At 42.4% G+C, this 20,949-nt stretch overlaps 1 protein-coding gene across 1 annotated transcript in view; it reads right to left on the reverse strand.

The window, feature by feature from the left end:
* Positions 1 to 20,949, reverse strand: part of il1rapl1b (interleukin 1 receptor accessory protein-like 1b) — a 1,086,945-nt gene that overhangs the window by 598,059 nt on the left and 467,937 nt on the right. The window lies entirely within an intron of this gene.

Consider the following 20,949-nt stretch of genomic DNA (forward strand, 5'->3'; position numbering starts at 1 on the left):
AAAAAAAGTAAATTATATTGAGTGGATGTTTCTAGATTAATTTGTGGGAATTAAACATTCCTTCCATCTGGCAAATAAATTAATGACAGTGAGATTTAAAGATCATGTTATATTGCGAATTCTTGTGTGAATGGGATTAGTTTGTTATTTGGATACTTAGGTTATTTTAAAAAAAAAATCATTTTCTTAAGAAATGGAATCTACAGGACATTCTTAATGGGAAAGTAATGGGCAGAAAGGCATGTCATGCGTGGTTTGAAGAGCAAAAACTTGTAGTTTACAAAGCCAAAATTGAAAAGTTGAGGAAAAACAAGGTGTACAGAGTTGCTTAATGGTTACAATCTGAGGAGTATGATGATGTTACTGATTATGATATCCAATGTCGTTCAAGTTCAAGTGAGTTTATTGTCATGTGTCCCTGTATAGGACAATGAAATTCTTGCTTTGCTTCAGCACACAGAACATAGTAGGCATTTACTACAAAACAGATAAGTGTGTCCATATACCATGACATAAATATATACACACATGAATAAATAAACTGATAAAGTGCAAATAACAGAAATGGGTTATTAATAATCAGAGTTTTGTCCAAGCCAGGTTTAATAGCCTGATGGCTGTGGGGAAGTAGCTATTCCTGAACCAGGTTGTTGCAGTCTTCAGGCTCCTGTGCCTTCTACCTGAAGGTAGCAGGGAGATGAGTGTGTGGCCAGGATGGTGTGGGTCTTTGATAATACTACCAGCCTTTTTGAGGCAGCGACTGCGATAAATCCCCTCGATGGAAGGAAGGTCAGAGCCGATGATGTTTACTACTTTTTGTAGTCTTTTCCTCTCCAGGGCGCTCAAATTGCCGAACCAAGCCACGATGCAACCGGTCAGCATGCTCTCTAATGTGCACCAGTAGAAGTTAGAGAGAGTCTTCCTTGACCGTTGTGACGGAAATAGTAATAAACACCCAGACTGCCTTGAAAATTCAAAAATGTGATATTCTCAAGATCAGAACTTTAACATTATTGTATTATATGCTGTAAGTCTGTTACAGATAGGTAAATAAATTACAATTTCTAGCAATAGACCAAGTCTTTATGGAGAAGATTGGAAGGAGTAGGAGGGGGACCCACAGCCCCATTTATATCAACGAGTCGATGGTTGAAAGGATCAAGAACTTCAAATTCCTGGGCATGCACATCTCTGAAGATCTTTCCTGGTCCGAGAACACTAACGCAATTATCAAAAAAGCTCATCAGCGCCTCTACTTCCTGAGAAAATTACGGAGAGTCGGTTTGTCAAGGAAGACTCTCTCTAACTTCTACAGGTGCACAGTAGAGAGCATGCTGACCGGTTGCATCGTGGCTTGGTTCGGCAATTTGAGCGCCCTGGAGAGGAAGAGACTACAAAAAGTAGTAATCACTGCCCAGTCCATCATCGGCTCTGACCTTCCTTCCATCGAGGGGATTTATCGCAGTCGCTGCCTCAAAAAGGCTGGCAGTATCATCAAAGACCCACATCATCCTGGCCACACACTCATCTCCCTGCTACCTTCAGGTAGAAGGTACAGGAGCCTGAAGACTGCAACAACCAGGTTCAGGAATAGCTACTTCCCCACAGTCATCAGGCTATTAAACCTGGCTCGGACAAAACTCTGATTATTAATAACCCATTTTCTGTTATTTGCACTTTATCAGTTTATTTATTCATGTGTGTATATATTTATATTATGGTATAAGGACACACATATCTGTTTTGTAGTAAATGCCTACTATGTTCTGTGTGCTGAAGCAAAGCAAGAAATTTAATGGTCCTATACAGGAACACATGACAATAAATTCACTTGAACTTGAACTTGAACCACTGCTCTGTTCCTGCCTTCGCCCCATATCCCTTGATTCCGCTAGCCCTAAGAGCTTTATCTAACTCTCTTTTGAATGCATCCAGTGAATCGGCCTACACTGCCTTCTGAGACAAAAAATTCCACAAATTCACAACTATCTGTGTGAACAAGTTTTTCCTCATCTCAGTTCTAAATGGCCTACCCCTTATTCTTAAACTGTTCTGGACTCCCCCAACATCGGGAACATGTATCCTGCATCTAGCGTATCCAATCCCTTAATAATTTTATATGTTTCTATAAGATTCCCTCTCATCCTTCTAAATTCAAGTGAATACAAGCCCAGTCACCACATTCTTTCATCATATGAACGTCATCCTGGGAATTAACCTCGTGAACCTACGCGGCACTCCCTCAATAGCAAGAATAGCCTTCCTCAAATCAGAAGGTACGAGACAAAATAATGGAATAATTCAATATCCTCCCCACCTGCATCACGCGGAACATATACCTTCCTGAATAAGTGGATATGTTCATGTCAAAGGAGCAGAATTAGATCATTCAGCCCATCGAGTCTACTCCACCATTCAACCATGGCTGCTCTATCTTTCCCTCTCAACACCATTCTCTTACATTCTCCCCATAACTTCTGTATACTCCCTGAATACTCTCCTCACCTATCACACTTTGCCCGGTAATCCTCTCTTCAAGCTTTCTTTCCCCCCCCCCCCCCCCCAGTCTGAAGAAGGGTCCAGACCTGAAACGCCACCTATCCATATCTTCCACAGATGCTGCCTGACCTGGTAAGTGTCTTCCCTCCATTGTGCCTAGGTTAATTTCACACGGAAGTGCCTGAGCCAATTTTCCACAGGGTGTAATTTTACCTGGAGGTGGTCACCAGCACAAACTCGCCATTAGAAAAGCACATTCCTGGCCATTAACATGTCAAGGTTTAGTCTTCTTACTTCATCCGAAGTCCTGTAAAGCAAAGCTTGGCTGGAACACAATGTCCACATATTCACTTGCACATTGTCCTGGTGCCAAGTGATGAGTTGGCTTTAACTATTGGCTGCAAGGCAAGTTGTTAAATCCCATTTAAGCACATTCTCTAGGCATCTCTCTGTCAGACGATCAGCATGAGATTCGGAGAAATATCATGAATGAAACTCCATGGAAATCTTGCCCCATGGATAATGCAGTGGAGGATATTAAAAACAGTGAGCACTGTGCTTATTTCCCCCCCAAAGATTTATTGTAGAAACCTTATCTGGAGCGAATGTAGAGAAAAATGTTAATATCTCAAATGGATGTTGGAGTGACAGGTTTATAGCTCAAATTAGTTCGAGCAATTACTGCCCTTTGTGATATTAGCTCTGAAACGGCAGCTCACAGCACGGAGTAGTCAGAAGCAGCTGCAAAATACAGTTCCACATGGTCCCATGTCACGGTTGCTCGTGGCAAAGTGATCCATTAACTTATTTTCGAGAGCAGTTCTCACCTGCGTCAATTCCCACCACATGCACCCCACCTGTGCCTTTTGCTACAGTGCCACTTGTTCCTTTTCTTCCCCCCAAGTGCTTGATTGAAACCTTTGAACCCATGGTTGGTCAAAAGCCATTGCTAAATAAAATATTAGCCTGGTAATGTGCTGGTCCTGTGTACCCAGCCGAGAACCAAGCTGAAAGGGGGAAAGGTCAGGAGTCAGGACAGTAAGACTCTGGTACCACATCTCTGACCTGCCTTCTGTTGGAGGAAAAGCTTCCTGCCAAGAGTGCATGATAAATCAACATTACAGATTTCTCGATGCTCTCAAGTAGGAAGATAAATGTAATAAAGTGATAAACAAGGAACTGCAGATGTGTATGAAAGGCACTGCAGATGCTGGTTTACACCGAAGATAGACACAACATTTGGATCAACTTTTCCCGCTCAATCCCATTCTCCTGCCTTCTCCCGTAATCTTACAGATCAAGTACCTAATAATCTCTGCTTTAAGAATACACAATGACAGCTTCCACAGCTGTCTGTGGCAATAAATTCCACAGATACACTACTCCCTGGCTAAAGAAATTCCTCTCATCTCCATTCTAAAGGTACTTCCTTTTATTCTGAGGCTGTGGCCTCTGGTCCTAGACTCTCCCACCACTGGAACCATTCAACATAATTTTATCTAGACCTTTAATTATTCGGGAGGTTACAATGAGAGACCCTCTCATCCTTCTAAATTCCAGCGAGTACAGACCCAAAACCATCAAACTGACTGGAATTGATTTCATAAGACTGCTTTGCCTCTTCACTCACTGCAATCAGTTAAGTCCTTCTTCAAACCAACCTCCACATAAAGACAAGCAACACACACTTTCACTAAAGCAGGCTGACCATTGGGATCTTGTTACAATCACAATATTGACCAAATGAATTTATTTCTCAAGAAGGGTCTCGACCCGAAGCTTCACCCATTCCCTCTCTCCAGAGATGCTGCCTGTCCTGCTGAGTTACTCCAGCATTTTGTGTCTATCTTCGGTTTAAACCATCATCTGCAGTTCCTTCCTACGCAAATTATTTTGTTGGAATCCTGATTTTCTTGTGCTTTCTGGATGATAATAGGTAGTTGCAAAGGGAAAACCAAAGGCAGTGTAATTACACTGTTGGGGAACAAAAAGCGCTCATCCACTTACACTGTCTTGGCTTCGAACACAAAGGCCCCAAAATCCAATTGGTACAAAAACCTTTTTTACGTCTGAGATTTAAGCTTGGATGAATGGCTTTGAATTCAGAGCATGAAGGTTTACAACTCTCAGAGAAATAATTGCCACTCATTTTAGATCCATGCACTGCCAAGTAGTTGGTAGATGCTGGCAGATACCTAAGGGAGAAGGCAAGCTGCGCAAAGGCAATACAAAAATCATGACAGATGCATTAAAATCTACTTTTGATTTAAGATGTTTATTTAAAGGCTTTGAATCTCGTGCTGTCTTGAGTCTTTAAATGATAATACGACCTGATGGCTTTATGAGGGACGTTAGTGGGGAAAAGAACTGGAATCCCTTGCAAGAACTAAGAGTTCTACAAGATAAATTATTTTTTACTGCTTCAGGAGCCATTGACTATTAATACAAGGCTAATAGTCGTGTCACTGGTACTAAATGTGTTATTTTGTTTAAAACATTGGTTTAAACTTTCAGAGGTTTTTAGAAAGGTACATTGATATGCAGGGAATGGATCAAGTTCAGGCAGAGGAGATTAGCTTAACTAGGCATCACGTTTAGCAGGGACATTGTGGGCAGAAGGGCCTGCTCCTGTGCTACACTGTCCTAGATTCTATGTTCTAATTGCTGACTAATTGCTTCGACAGTACAGTTCCTTTGCTTTACAGTACGATGCTATCGAGTAATGAAACTAGTCCATCATCATTTCGACATCCTACTAATATGCTCAGTGAAAATACTCCTTGCAGTGTAAGGAGCTATGACTCAGTGGTGAAGGTGATTTAAAGCATAAATGTCAAATTCAATCAGAATAAATGCAATGCCATCACAAAATATAATGGTGCTTTTATCTAGAATTATCCAAGGAATTCTGTGTGTGCAGAATGCATATCAGCAGCAACACATTGTGCTCCTTGCAGTCCTTTGACCAATTCTGGCAGTGATCATGCACATTCCCTTCAGCCCATTCCCTTCAGACCATTACCTTCATGGTCTTTCACCCACTTTAGTTAAAATAAGTTGTTTGGCCATACTGGGGAAGCATACTATGGTTGTTTGAACGAGGGCCATTCCCTTGCAAGTCATGATATCTATTTCACCCAACCATGAAACAGAAGTGCACATTTGTGCTGCTTTTCCACACGTTTAGTTCAGTTTAGTTTAGAGATACAGTGTGGAAACAGGCTCTACGGTCTACTGAGTCGTCGGCGACCAGTGATCTCCATGCAGTAACACTATCCTACACACATTCGGGACAAGTTACAATTATACCAAGCCTATTAACCTACAAACCTGCAGATCTTTTGAGTGTGGGAGGAAACTGGAGCTCCTGGAGAAAATCCACGCAGGTCATGGGGAGAATGTACAAACTCCATAGAGACAAGCACCCATAGTCCGGATCAAAACTGGCAGCAAGGCAGCAACTCTACCGCTGCACTACCATGCTGCCCCTTGCCAAGTTATCCATTACTGTAGTTTTCTGCCTTGATGTTCAATTTTCTTTAACTTCCATTTTTGCCTGGGATTTATTTCCTTTCTTCTCTTTGCCCAGGGAATAACACCTTCCTCCTTTTCATTTACAGCTGCACTTTCAAAATCCCTGCTGTCCGACTGTTAGTCCTCCATTTACCATAAAAGTTACCCAGTTGGAGAGTGCAGATTTTTAGCTGACAGTTCTGTACATAACAGTCGGTGAATGGCAACGTGGATGTCAAATCTTTTGTCGACTTGTGCACCTGTGTATTGCAACTTGTCAGTCAGGAACAAATTAGTGGTCAGATAACGGCAGATCGGGTAGCTGTCACTACAATCAAATGTCAGAGTGACCACAGATACGACAGTGGGAAGAGGAGCTGGGTAGTGCGCAATGTGTCCCAATGTAGCCTGAATCTAATCAACCCCTTCCTTACTGCCAAATTTGGAGCTCATGAGAGAAATTAAAACAAAGATAGACACAAAAAGCTGGAGCAACTCAGTGGGGCTGGCAGCATCTCTGGAGAGAAGGAATGGGTGACGTTTCGGGACGAGACCCTTCTCAGACTAGTCAGGTAGTTTCTTTCAGTTAGTTTATTCCTAATTAGTCTGAAGAATGGTCTTGACCCAAAACATCACCCATTCCTTCTCTCCAGAGATGCTGCCTGCCCCGCTGAGTTACTCCAGCATTTTGTGTCTATCTTCGGTTTAAACCAGCACCTGCAGTTCCTTCCCACACAGAGAGATTAAAACCATAGATGTGTGGGAATTGTGGGAAGAACTGAGCTGTTTTTCCATTTTGTCTGGCAACATGCGCAGCACTTCATTCTGTGGGAATCAAAACTTTACTCCAGTGAAGATCGATAATCTGACAAAATGCTGGAGTAACACAGCGGGGACAGGCAGCATCTCTTCAGAAGAAGGGTCTCGACCCGAAATGCTACCCATTCCTTCTCTCCAGAGATGCTGCCTGTCCCGCTGAGTTATTTTGTGTCTATTTTCAGTGAAAACAGGATCTGCAGTTCCTTCCTACACTTTACTCCAGTGAATATACCCTTCAGAGCTAGGCTAAACATGCCTGGTGCTCATGGCCCAGCATCGAGTCAAGAAAACAAGTCTGCTAAATGCAAGATACTGCTTGAGATCTCTAGGGTACACCTAGACACCTCAACTATCCTACATAGATAAAGAAGCCTGTTTTCAGTAAAAAGATACTAAATGCAGGATCACAATAGTTAACCCTGTAAATAAGCGTACGTGACTAATCTTGATTTATGCTATCAAAAATGATATAAAACTACTTCATGCTTTGAATCTGCAGAACAGTCTCTTGCTCAACTATTCTCCTGGTCTGACAAGTTATTGTGAATATAGTAGCTACAGCTTGATAGCCACGCACTTTTTGTGTAAATTATTCCGACAGATAGACACAAAGTGCTGGAGTAACTCAGCGGGTCAGGCAGCATTTCTAGAGAAAATGGATGTGTGACGTTACGGGTCAGGACCCTTCTTAAACCATTACCTTTCTCTCATCCTGGTTGCTCACGCGCTTTAAAATGATTGGATACAGTTATGGAGAACAATCATTTTAACTGTTGAATTAAATAGAATACAAAGAGAACCTTTATCTTTTTTTATTATCTCCCGGAAGCTTGCTCTGACCCTCTCTATCCTCATCTTGTGGGAGCAGCTCATGGATTTATTTGCTGGTAAGAGTGAGACTGTCTGCTCAATTGTGTAATTGATTTGCTTTCTTTTTCTCAATTCACCTGCTCAAAATTCACTGAATCACCCCTCCTGCCCTATTCTCAAATCATTTTCTCCAATCTGTCATCTTGCTTCTTTGACCCCAGTCTCCAAGAGTCTAATATGAAGGTTTCCCTCCCTCGTCCTTTTGCCAACAGTTTTCTAATGCTCTGTTCTTCGAATAAAAAACTTTCTCTTTCTTTAAATAGGTCATTGTAAATGAAAGGAACAAAGAGGGTGATGGATTGAGCTGCCAGAGGAAGAGATAGAGGTAGCTACAATTCCAATGTTTTAAAGATATTTGGACAAGTACATGGATAGAAATGGTTTTAAGCACAGTGGGTTAAACACAGGTAACTGGGGCCAGTTCTAGTTCATAGGTCATAGGAGCAGAATTAAGCCATCGTCTATTCCGCCATTCAATCATGACTGATCTATCTTTCCTTCTTAACCCCATTCTCCTGCTTTCTTCCCTAGTTCGGGGAGGCCACTTGGTTGGCAAGGACAAATTGGGCCAATGGGCCCATTATTTAACTCTATACGTGTGGGAAGGAATTGCAGATGCTGGTTTAAATCGAAGATAGACACAAAAATGCTGGAGTAACTCTGCGGGACAGGCAGCATTACTGGAGAGACGGAATGGGTTTATTCCTAATGTCCTTGCAAACTAATTTGCCGTTGTCAACACTCCCTTCTTTTCCATTGTCCTTCAACATGGTTTTACCTTCCTGGTCCATGGTTATATTTTTCTGTAACTTCACCATTGAATCTTCCAATTAAATTTATTCATCTAATTTGTCTCTTCCCAAAGACAGAAATAACAGCCAAGGTGGTGGTGATAGTGATAAACCATATTTGCTCATCTTCTGCAGCTATCTGCAGCCCTTGATGAGTTCACTCATCTCCAATGCTTTCCCATTATCATACAGTACCTATGTCTATGTAATTTGCCCAGTGTTAATCAGAAATTCACCTGCAATACCTTATCTTCCTGCCCCTGCATCATTACTTCTGGTTATCAACACAAATCTACGTTTAACCTGCCTTCATCCCCAAATTGTTAGACCTCAGAATCCAAAGACATTATTATCAACACATTTGTTGACAACATACTACTCTTAAAAACATACACAAAATTGTGGAATAACTCAGTAGGTCAGGCAACATCGCTGGAGGATATGGGAAGGTTTCATGTCAGGACCCGTCTGAAGAAGGATCACACCCTGAAATATCATCAATCCATGTCCTCCAGAGATGCTGCCTGACCCACTGAGTTTGTTATTTTATTTTGTAAACCAGCATTTGCAGTTCCTTGTGTCTCCAACATACAGCTCTGCCTTAGTGCCATTTTTTAAATCTCTTCAGTGCCTAAACAGTCAGGCCACTTGACTGGTGTGCAGATATAGATGAAAGGAACTTCATCAGTTTTTCTTGGATTCCTTCACATACTCCCTTGCCAATCCCTTACTCCATCTGCCTCACTTGGAACTAAGACTAAATTAGATCATTTGCAGCCTTGATGTCATATTTAATCTCCAGAAGCTTCCAAGCACAGGAGTATTTTGGGTTTTTTGGAGTTTAGTTTAGTCTAGAGATACAGCATGGAAACAGGCCCTTTGGCCCACCAAATCTATGCTGACCACTTACACCTACAAACCTGCACATCTTTGGGATGTGTGAGGAAACCGAAACACTTGGAGAAAACCAATGCGATCACAGGGAGAATGTGTAAACACCATATAGCCAGCGCTCATAGTCAGAATCTAACCCAGATCTCTGGCACCACTTGGTGCCACTGGGCTGTGTTAAATGTGGTGTGGGAGAAATAGGTTTCAATTGATGTGGTGAGATTGTGAGAAATTTCCCTTCGAGACAAGACTTTAAGCGAATTGGCAGAGGAGGTGGGTTCTGGTCCGGGAAATTTAGAAAGTTTTAGAAAAGAGACCAAATTGTCGGGTAGAACAGCAAAATTAGTTATAATAATCAAGGAATCAAAAAAAATTTCAAATGCTGGAAATCTGAAAGTCAAAAAAAGAATGTTGGAAACACTCATGTAGCATTTGTGTAAAGACATTGTTAGATGTATGATAATCCAACTGCTGGGAACAGAAAGTGCATCAGAGTGTCGCTCCAATTAGCATCACAACAGTGAAAGTGGAATAAATATAAAATTGAACAAGCTTTAACATAATGCATACAGCATTTGTACACTTGATGTGACAATGATGAACACCCCTAAATAAATCTGTATGATTCATACCAAAATGGAAGATGAGGTGAGCTATGAGAATGAGATAAAAGCAAATATGAGTCAGAATGCAATGCAGGAAGTGCGGTACAATGACATAGCTGGCCGAGCTGCTGCCTCACAATGCCAGAAACTCAGGTTTGATCCTGACCGAAGTTGCTATCTGGGTGGAGTTTGTACGTCTCTCCCTGTGACCATGGGTTTCCTCCGGAAGCTTCCATCCCAAAGAAGTGCGGCTTTGGAGGATAAATCTCCCTCAGTAAATTGTCGCAAGCGTGTAGGGAGTGGATATGAAAGTGGGATAACAGAACTCGTGTGAATGGATGATTGATGGTCGACATGGTCTTGGTGGGCCGAAGGGCAGGGTTCTATGTTATATCTCTAAACTAAAGTAGAATCAGAACTTTGGTTTGGAAAATAAGGAAGGCAAAGCAATTTGAGTAGTCCTAAGGTGCTGAGAACATTGTTACCAGTATAATAATGAGGCTACAGTATAAATCGGGAAATTGGAGTTCCATATAACAGGGCTAATACTGCTATCATGAGGGACTTATTTATATGTGGACTGAGTGAATCAAATTGAAGGTAATAGTGCAAAGGATGAATTCATGCAATGTTGAAGAGATGATTTTTCAGATTAGTATGTTAATGATTACAATACAAAATGATTTTAGATAGAAATTAGCAGTGATTCTAAAGCAAACTATGAAGACATGAGATACAAAATGTGAATAGTAAATTGGAAAACATTGTTCAAAGATATGACAGTAAACAAGCAAGGCTAACATTTGATGAATGAAGACACAGTTTACAAGTCTTCAAAGCACAAAGATCCAAAAGGGAAAAAAAGGTCCAGCCATGGCTATCAAGGAGTTAACGTTAGTATTCAGTCCAAAGGAAAGGTTTATAGCATCACCAAGGAAGCAGTCAGCTTGAAGACTATAAATTTCAGAATTCTGCAAAGTACAGATAGTACAGGTGCACAACCTTTTATCCGAAAGCCTTGGGACCAGACACTTGTCGGATTTCGGACATTTTCGGATTTCCGAATGGAAGATTTTTAGCGTAGATTAGGTAGGTAGCGCGGGCGGCTTGAAAAGTCTGGAGCAGCTGCCTCCTCCTCGGAGACCGGGAGAATCATTGCATAAATGTTAGTCAGTTAGTTTGGAGGGATTTTATGTGGTGGTGGTGGTGGAGTAGGGGTGAAGGGGGAAACTTTAATTCTTAGTCCCCTACCTGGTCGGCGACTCCCAACCTCGCGGAGCTGGGGGCTCCGTCCGGCCGCGGGCGGCGCCGGTTGGAGCTTCGACCCCGGCAACTCTACCCCTGGCTGCGCGGCTCCAAATCCAGCGACGCTCCGCGAACGTTGGGTCGGCGGCCACAGCGCTCCGGAGCTTGCCGCACGGCGACCCGGTAAGGCATTGCCCGCTCCCCGCTGGTATCCCAGCGCTGCGACGCCGCCGACTCCCGACATTCGCGGAGCTGGGGCGTCCGGCCGCGGGCCGCGCTGGATTTGGAGCGCCTCGCAGCCAGGGGTAGAGTTGCCGGGGTCGGAGCCACAACCGGCGCCGCCCGCAGCCCCACCGGCCACAGCGCCGCGGAGCTTACTGCACGGCGACCCGGTAAGGCATTGACCGCTCCCCGCCTCTCCGACCAGGTAGGGGACAAAGAATTAAAGTTTACCCCTTCACCCCCCCTTCACATAAAAGCCCTCCAAACTAGCTGACTAACATTTAAGCAATGATTTACAGATGTTTAAGCGTCTCCCGGTCTCCGGGGAGGAGGCAGCCGCTACAGTAGTACAGACCTGGGTTGACCGTGGGTCGTTTCGGGTCAATTTTGGCGCCAAACGCGAGCTTTGGTGCGCAGACGACATCTGGAAAAAATGGCCGGTTTTCGGAGTTTTTCGGTTTCCGGAACACCGGATAAAAGGTTGTGCACCTGTACCAAGCCAAAGATTAGGACATGGAAACCAGAATATGAGGGTAGTTTGACATGAATAATTAAAATTCAAAGACTTCAATAACAATGTAAAATGAAAAATAAATAGTATGTTCAGGTTTAAGGATTGAGACATGAGACATTATATTATGTAATAAGGAAATTATAGACAAATTAATGATTTTTTTTTTTTGACCGTCTTAACATAACTGAGAAAACCTCTGACACAGGAGTAAGCTCCACCGCCTGCTGTCCTGTTATCCATCGCCCGCTGACCCGCTCCGCTCTATGATCTTTGCACTTGAAAGACACGGACCGGTCAGTGAATGCCATGCAGTGTCACCCAGTGCAGAAAGTGAGGCCATGTCCTGCTCCAGGCGGCAGTCGGAATTTAAGGATTTGCAGGAAGCGGCTGACATGAGTGAGGCCGGCGAGCGGCAGGAGAGAGGTGTTCAGACGGTAACGTCAATAGGTCCCTTGTAACCTCAATAGGTCCCCTGAACTAGTATTGCCATTCAATAAGATCACAACTGATTCAACTTGTCCCGGTGTGCTCCCATTTTTTCCACCATCTCTCCACCTGCCATCACCCTCCAACCCCCACCCATTCAGTCATTCAGAATGGAGGAGATCTGGAAGCCTTGGGCAAATTGAATGGTTACTTTCTTTATTTTTATTTATTTATTATCTTGTTTTGAGCGTGAGAAATTCTATGTCCCACCAGCCTTTTTTCAAAATTCTGCTGCTCAAAATGGGGGTGCATCTTCGACGCAGGTGCGTCTTCATTGCCGGTAAAGTTTTGTGCCTTATTTTTGGGTAAGAAATAGCGTCTTCATTGCCAGGAAGTACGGCAAACTAAATAGTGTTTGCAGATAAGATGTCTCTACCTAAGGATGGATAGTGTGGATGCAGCTGAGACTCAGCGTGTCAACTCCTCTGACAGCAAGTTTGTTAGATGACAAGTGAAGAAGTGTAAGTCAATGCTCTCAAGGTTAAAAATGTTAGAAGAGATCTCCGTGAAACATATGAGATCCAAAGCAGTCTTGTCACAGGTCAATGTGACATGTCCATTAGGAAAATCTCAAGCAAAGGGGCACACTTTCAAGGTAAGGGAGGGGGGGTAGGTAATTTAAAACTGAGCTACATAAGAACTACTTTTCTCATAGGCAGATGAGTCGTTGAAATATGGATCTCACCTTTTTAGCTGATCCGGGTCAAACAACCAATTCATTCCAGGAACTGACCGACTGATTCCATCAATGTTAGACACAAAAAGCTGGAGTAACTCAGTGGGTCAGACAGGATCTCTGGAGAAAGGGAATACATAAGGAAAAGGCATAGGAAAATAAACCTATTCCTTTTCCCCAGAGATGCTGTTGACTCGCTGAGTGACTCCAGCTTTTTGTGTCTACCTTTGGTTTAAACCAGCAGCTGCGGTTTCTTCCTGCACATTTCAATGGCATCAACGTGCTGGGAATGAAGAAAATCTAACTTTTTCTGCAAACGTCATAACAGTTTTTTTCCTTTGCAATCACTTCAAATTGTCACTGTGAAATTTCATCCAAATGCAAGTTTCTTCAGTTTGCCTCCCACTTATATGCAATTGTTATGCAAATGATATCACCATAAAGTCAGACTCTGCTATTAAGAATGTCAGGGCCCTGGTATCATTCTGTGTGCAGAGGCTCACAGATGCCTTTGAAAATGCCCTTTAATTCTCCTAGCAAGAACTTTCACATTATTTAAAATAAATAGTTCAACACCTTTAGTAAGTGACAGAAATTCTGTTCATGTATTGAATGTTCATGTGCTAATTCTCTCGATGTGTATGCACAATCAAATTATTGCTGTTTGCAAGATATCTGTAATTGGGTTAACCTCTTACATAATTTGCATATATGATTCTTGTTATTATTACCCTCTTAATTAGTGAACGTCTTGATGGAATCCCATGCGGTGTTAGACGGGCACAAGTTATTCAAAATCAATTGTTCATTAGTGTTTTTCTTAATATTGGGGTCTACACCTAGAATAATGGAGATTAAGGGTCCACATATCATTTGCAAATGCTGGTTTGAATTTGATTCATTTATCTTTAGGATAAAAGGCCAGAGCTTCATTACTGATGAACTGATGATGCTAAGCAGAGAAACCATCACAGTATCAAGCAAAATTGAGGAAAATTAATCCTCTGATTCACACCCTTCCCAAAAGAAATCTGCTTTAAAGGCTTTGATCAGTGTATGAGAATTAAGATAAATGTGGCAAATAAGATCCATAACATGTTTACAGATCTTTAAACAACACAACAATTTAGCGATCAGCTTCTAACCAGAAACAAATGCCTTTTCTAGCGTATAAAAACAACAGCCAGATTGCTTCTTTGTTTCTTGCCGCCCTGAATTATATTCTGTAAAATGCAATACTCGTGTTACATTGCCAGACCATGCCAATATAACTCTTCAGTTTGGAGTTCAAGGTGATAGCCACTGATGGCCTTTTGGTCGCTGCTCTTGTGAAGGTGTGTGGTAATATTGATCCAACTGTAATTCGCTTACTATATCAACTCTACATCACTTATCAAGGTTATCTTTTTTTAGGGAGATGAGCACTGGACAGGTCCCTTTTCAAAACATTGGAAATCTTCTCGCAGCATAACCAGTCAGATTACTTGTTCAAGATTCAGCCATTCATTGTAAATATCTTTAAACAGGACATTGTTTCTTTTAAAAAATGTTTCTTAATACAACCTACTTTAATGAATTTAAACAACTCACCATTATTGACGCATGATTAAAAATTATTTTTTTAAATTTCAGCTTTGATTCCACTGATAATTAGTTTTGATCGATGATCATTTTCAAGTTCTCTGGGCAAAGCATTCTCTTTCCTTACCAATTGGTTATCATCTTTATCCTTTCCTTTCCATATTATACTGTAATGTGCTCTTTAATGCCCAAGTTAAAATTGGCTCATTGTCTCAATTATAGTACCGGCCTCATCAACTTCTTCTGGCAGCTCATTCCATATACCTTCACCCTCTGAGTTGCCCCTCAGGTTCCTATTAAATCTTGCTTCTGTCTCATTAAAACTATGTCCTCTGGATCTTAATTCCCATACCCTGGGTAAGCAACTGTGCATTCACCTTATCTATTCCCCTCATGATTTCATACACCTTTATATGATCATTTCACCGAACACCTTCGCTCAGTCCACCTGGACCTATCTGATCTCCCGGTTGCCAAACACTTTAATTCCCCTTCCCATTCTCACACTGACTTTTCGGTCCTGGGGCTCCTCCATTGTAACAATGAGGCCAAACATAAATTGGATCAACAGGCCCTCATATTTCGTTTGGGCAGCTTACAATCCAGCGGTATGAATTATGATTTCTCTAACTTCAAGTAACCTTTGTATCCTCTCTCTCTCTCTCTCTCTCTCCATTCCTCCCCCACCCAAGTCATACTTGCTTCAAAGTCGTCTTGTTGAGTCTCATCGTCTGTACTCGTTTCCACCCAGCCCTCATCTAACAATGGCCTGGTTCCTTTATCATGATTATTTTTTTAATATCTATCATTCATTTGTTCTATATCTCCCTATATCACCGTCTATATCTCTCGTTTCCCCTTCCCATGAGTGAAAATGGGTCTCGACCTAAAACATCACCTATTCGTTTTCTCCAGAGATGTTGTCTGACCCACTGAGTCACTCCAGCACTTTGTGTCTATCTTTGGTTTAAACCAGCATTTGCGGTTCCTTCCTACACATACTGCTTTCCTCTGTAATTCTTGTGTAGATATTTCTGATAATTGTAAGATCTTGGAACAGTTCTCCAATAAGATAGGTCTGAATTTGCTGGATTTAATATTTTGTCTCAAAATAAGACAACATTTATTACGAGACTGAGAATTGATCAATCAGTCGATAACAATTCAGAGGAAGTCAAGAAACATGTTTGTATATATATTGATCCATCGGTCGGGTGCTTTAATCATACATGCACCCACGAGAGCAAATATCCACTGAGCCTCTGTACTGACATTCAAGACCACAAGACATTTCAGAGAATTGTAGATGCAGCCCAGGCCATCAGACAAACCAACCTCCCTTGCATTGACTCCATCTCCCCTTCACGCAGCCTCGGCAAAGCCACCAGCCAATCAAGGCTGAGTCGCACTCCGGCCATTCCGTCTTTTCCCTCTCCCACCAGGCACGAGGTGTAGAAGTGTGAAAATGCACACCTCCAGATTCACAGTTTCTTCCCAGCTGTTTTTTTTCAGGCAACCAAACCATCCTACCAACAACTAAAGAGCGGGCCTAAGCCCATATCTACCTTATTGAAGATCCTCAAATGATCTTTAATTGGAATTTACTGGACTTTACCTTGCACTAAACATTATTCTCTTTATCATGTATCTGTGCACTGTGGATGGCTCAATTGTAATCATGTATAGTTTTGTAGATTAATTGGCTTCAGTATGTAAATTGTCTCTAATTTGTAAGATAGTGCTAGTGTACGGGGTGATCACTGGTCGGCGTGGACTAGGTGGGCCAAAGTGCCTGTTTCCACGCTGTATCTTTAAAGTAAATCTCATTATATTTTATCAAATCATCACAAAGTTCAACTTTAATTTAGTGGGGAGCCTATAACAAGGGACTCGACCTGAAACGTCAACCATTCCCTCTCAGTTCAGTTCAGTTCAGTTTGGCTTATTGTCACGTGTACCGAGGTACAGTGAAAAGCTCTTGTTGCATGCTATCCAGTCAGCAGAAAGCTAATACATGATTAGTATGGCTGTCAGAGGCTATGGGGAGAAGGTAGGAGAATGGGGTTCGGAGGGAGAGATAGATCAGCCATGATTGAAGACGGAGTAGACGATGGGCCGAATGGCCTAATTCTGCTCTCATCACTTACGATCTTACGATCTTATTATATTGACAATTTAAAAAGAGTTATAGAGTCATACAGCACGGAAACAGGCCCTTTGGCCCAACTCATCCATGCTGACTAATATACCCAATTTAAGCTGGTCACATTTACCCACATTTACAGTAGCCCCCTATGTCTCATGTCTTGTATCTGTCCAAGTGTTTTTTAAATGTTGTAGATGTTTTAATAACACAACAAACAGTGATCGAAGCTTCCAGATTATGTCTAATATTGTGTGCATTACTTGTTCCCATCTACAAAATAATATTCCCTTGACTTTGATGAATTAGGCTTTAAATATGTCATAACATTTTTCCATCCACCCTGTACACCAGTTCCTCAACACGTTTTTAGTTTCTACACCATCTTGCATCATAATTGTATCAATGTAGATAAATATATTTACCAATGTCACCCTTTTGAATATACTTTTTAATCACCCATCACATTATTTATGCAATACTCATTCTCTTGACTTCAGCTTCACTCTGTTGATCACAACAAGCTGTTTCATACTCAGTACTGTTGTTTCAAGTTTCATTTTTACATACCTTTGATTCACCCATAATGAACAAGTTCTCAGACCAAGGGTAGAAAATTAGCCTTTGTTCCCGAACAATTAATGAATACAAATGTATTACCTACTTCTTTGAGACACATGAGACTGCAGGTGCTGGAACCTTGAGCAAAAAGCAAAGTGCTGGAGGAACTCAGTGGGTCAGGCAGCCTTTGTGGAGGGAAAGGGGCAGGTGATGTTCAGGTCTGAGTGAAGAAGGGTCATGACCCAAAACATCACCTATCAATTCCCTCCACAGCTGCTGCCTGACCCACTGAGTTCTTCCACCACTTTTCTTTAGCAAATTGTTGCATCCACCTTTAATTTAGTTTTGATTTCATTTAGAGATACAGCCTGGAAATAGGCCTTTCGACCCTCTGTGTCCATGCTGACCAACAATCACCAGTACACTAGTTCTATTTTTTATCCTGGTTTTGCATCTTACACACTGGGAGCTATTTAAAGAAGCCAATTAACCTATAAACCTGAGCATCTCGGGTTCTGGGTTAAGCAGGAAAGGTAGATAAGCCATGATTGAATGGTGGTGTTGACTTGATGGGCTGAATGGACTAATTTTGCTCCTATCACTTATGAACATGAAAATATATCTCAGGTTGATTATTATGAAAAGCTGTAATGTGAAAAGGTTTAACCTAAAATAAAAGTCATCTTGGTTCTTTTGAAACATAACTCCATTGTTTTTTACCCTGCCAAACCAAGGTGGGATTTTTGTAATCTACAAGGTCCTTCTATTTTCTTTGCTGACATGAATCAGAAATTAGATGAACACGTTTAAAAAAGAAATGCACAGAAGCTCGCTGCAAAGAGAATAAAACTTGCTCATTGACCCATCTTTTATTTCTTTTGAATAGCAGAAAGCCCTCCAGTCCATTTAATGGCATTTCTTGCTTTTAAGTGCAATTGATGGGCCCTTACATAACTATTCATAAATGGATCAAGTTTAATTTTCTACAATTCAAAGGAGAATGCTTGAGCGCATAGTGCCAAGTGACTGCTGAGTCTAATGAATGGTTGTTCTGTCTCCTACTTTGCAAGAAGAATCTTAGCCGTTTAACTTTGATTCAGATTATAAAACATCAAAGTCATTCTGAACTGCGCAAAGTCACTGAAAGTGATGCAGACTTTGATTTTATAATAAAAGTTTTCGTCATGAATACTGTAATGCTTTTACCACAAATTCTATCAAATAGACTGGATCATCAAGTATGCAGATGATACAACGGTGATTGGCCTCATCAGCAACAACGATGAGCTGGCCTACAGGGAGGAGGTCCAGCACTTAGCAGCATGGTGCGCTGACAACAACCTGGCCCTTAACTCCAAGAAGACCAAGGAGCTCATTGTAGACTTCAGGAAGTCCAGAGGCGGCACGCACACCCCCATCCACATTAACGGGGCGGAGGTGGAACGTGTTTCTAGCTTCAGGTTCCTGGGAGTCAACATCTCCGATGACCTCTCTTGGACCCACAATACATCTACTCTGATCAAGAAGGCTCATCAGCGTCTCTTCTTCCTGAGGAGACTGAAGAAGGTCCATCTGTCTCCTCAGATCCTGGTGAACGTCTACCGCTGCACCATCGAGAGCATCCTTACCAACTGCATCACAGTATGGTATGGCAACTGCTCTGTCTCCGACCGGAAGGCATTGCAAAGGGTGGTGAAAATTGCCCAACGCATCACCGGTTCCACGCTCCCCTCCATTGAGTCTGTCCAAAGCAAGCGCTGTCTGCGGAGGGCGCTCAGCATCGCCAAGGACTGCTCTCACCCCAACCATGGACTGTTTACCCTCCTACCATCCGGGAGGCGCTACAGGTCTCTCCGTTGCCGAACCAGCAGGTCGAGGAACAGCTTCTTTCCGGCGGCTGTCACTCTACTCAACAACGTACCTCGGTGACTGCCAATCACCACCCCCTGATCCCTTTAGCCTCAATGGCCACATCTAACTCCCTCTTAAATATAGCAAATGCATGAAGATCTAAATGGATGTGGTGATGTGCTTGGAGGTGAAAAGTCTCAGAAATATATCCACGTGGACTAATCATGAAAATGCAAATTCTTCAGATAAACACACTCCTCACTTTTCAAAAATATACACCAGTAAAGCAAAGATCTGTGTTTCTTTAGCAGTCTGATGAAGGGTTTCGGCCGAAACGTTGCCTATTTCCTTCGCTCCATAGATGCTGCTGCACCCGCTGAGCTTCTCCAGCATTTTTGTGTACCTTCTGTGTTTCTTTCTATGGATTTTGGGCCCACGTGGGATTATCAATATAGATTGAAAAGTTCATGAGATAATCTAACAGCAGCAATGGAATTGTAACCAGCTTGTGATGTTGCAGGTTGCACCTATCTGTGTTTGCTGTTGAAGTACATTGTTCAAACAACCCAGGTGTGTTTATACCTGATCTACAGGATAAATCAATGCCATCATTAAGGAGAAAATAGATCAGCAGTGAAGCACGATTATAAGATTCATGTTAAACGTGTTAACGCCTGGACAGAGTTCACTCACAGTTAAAAATCAATTCAGATGTTGACTCGATCAAGAGTGACAGAACAGAAAGCCACATGGCTGCCTTTGTCTATTCACAAATAATAGGCTGAATGCTTGGAGGTGCTTATTCAACTTTGGTCAGTCACATTATAGCACTAGATGCCTATTGTATTCTACCTCCCATTATTACTCTGCTTCTGTAATTGTTTCAGAATCGTCAGCATTTCACTTTTTATTTTGCAATTCTTAATATAACATTAATAGGCCTGTCCCACTTTTTAGGCGACTGCAGGAGACTTTGTAGTCGCCACATGTTCGCGGGTGGTTGCCGGGGAGTCGCCTTCATGGTCGTTAGGAGTTTCCACATTTTGGGAACTAGTTGCGGCTTCATTATGGTCGCCAAGAAATGTTCAACATGTTGAAAAATTAGCGGCAATTAGAATGAAGTCACCGTGGAGAGCATCGCAAATTCTCGAGCCGTAGGTGGGTCGCAAGGCGGCCCTAGTGGGTTGCCAGGAGGTCAAAGTTTCTCGTAGGTTGGAACCGACCGGTGCTGACCGGTGAATTTCATTGGCTCATTGGAGGGAAAAAAAGGTAAGCAGTAGTTATCAGAACCAAGGAACCGACTGGTAATGTTAAATGTCTGCCGAAATTCGCAGCCGTGTATCTCTGGCTTCTTAAAAGTTGTCGCTACTACTCCTTCTCCCTCTTTCTCCCCCCTCCTCCCCCCCCCCCCCCCCCCCCCCCCCCCCCTTTTAAAGGACTTACCGTACACTTTGCTTTAGCTGTCTTAATTACAGTGCCAACCTTCCTGTTCATCGAGGTGTGTGTGTGTCTGCATGGGCGGAAATCCTGCCGGGGATGCGGGGCGCACCCCCCCCTCCCCCCCCTATGTTTTGAAAGGTGGGGGACAATTCCCCCCAGTTTTGTTACCCGGATTCTGAAATTTGGTTTTAAAAAAACAATTAAAATCTCCGCTTTCCGCAAAACAGTGGGGGTGTCACTGC

Source organism: Leucoraja erinacea, chromosome 13 (genome assembly GCF_028641065.1).
Source record: "Leucoraja erinacea ecotype New England chromosome 13, Leri_hhj_1, whole genome shotgun sequence".
Classification (NCBI taxonomy): Eukaryota; Metazoa; Chordata; class Chondrichthyes; order Rajiformes; family Rajidae; genus Leucoraja; species Leucoraja erinaceus.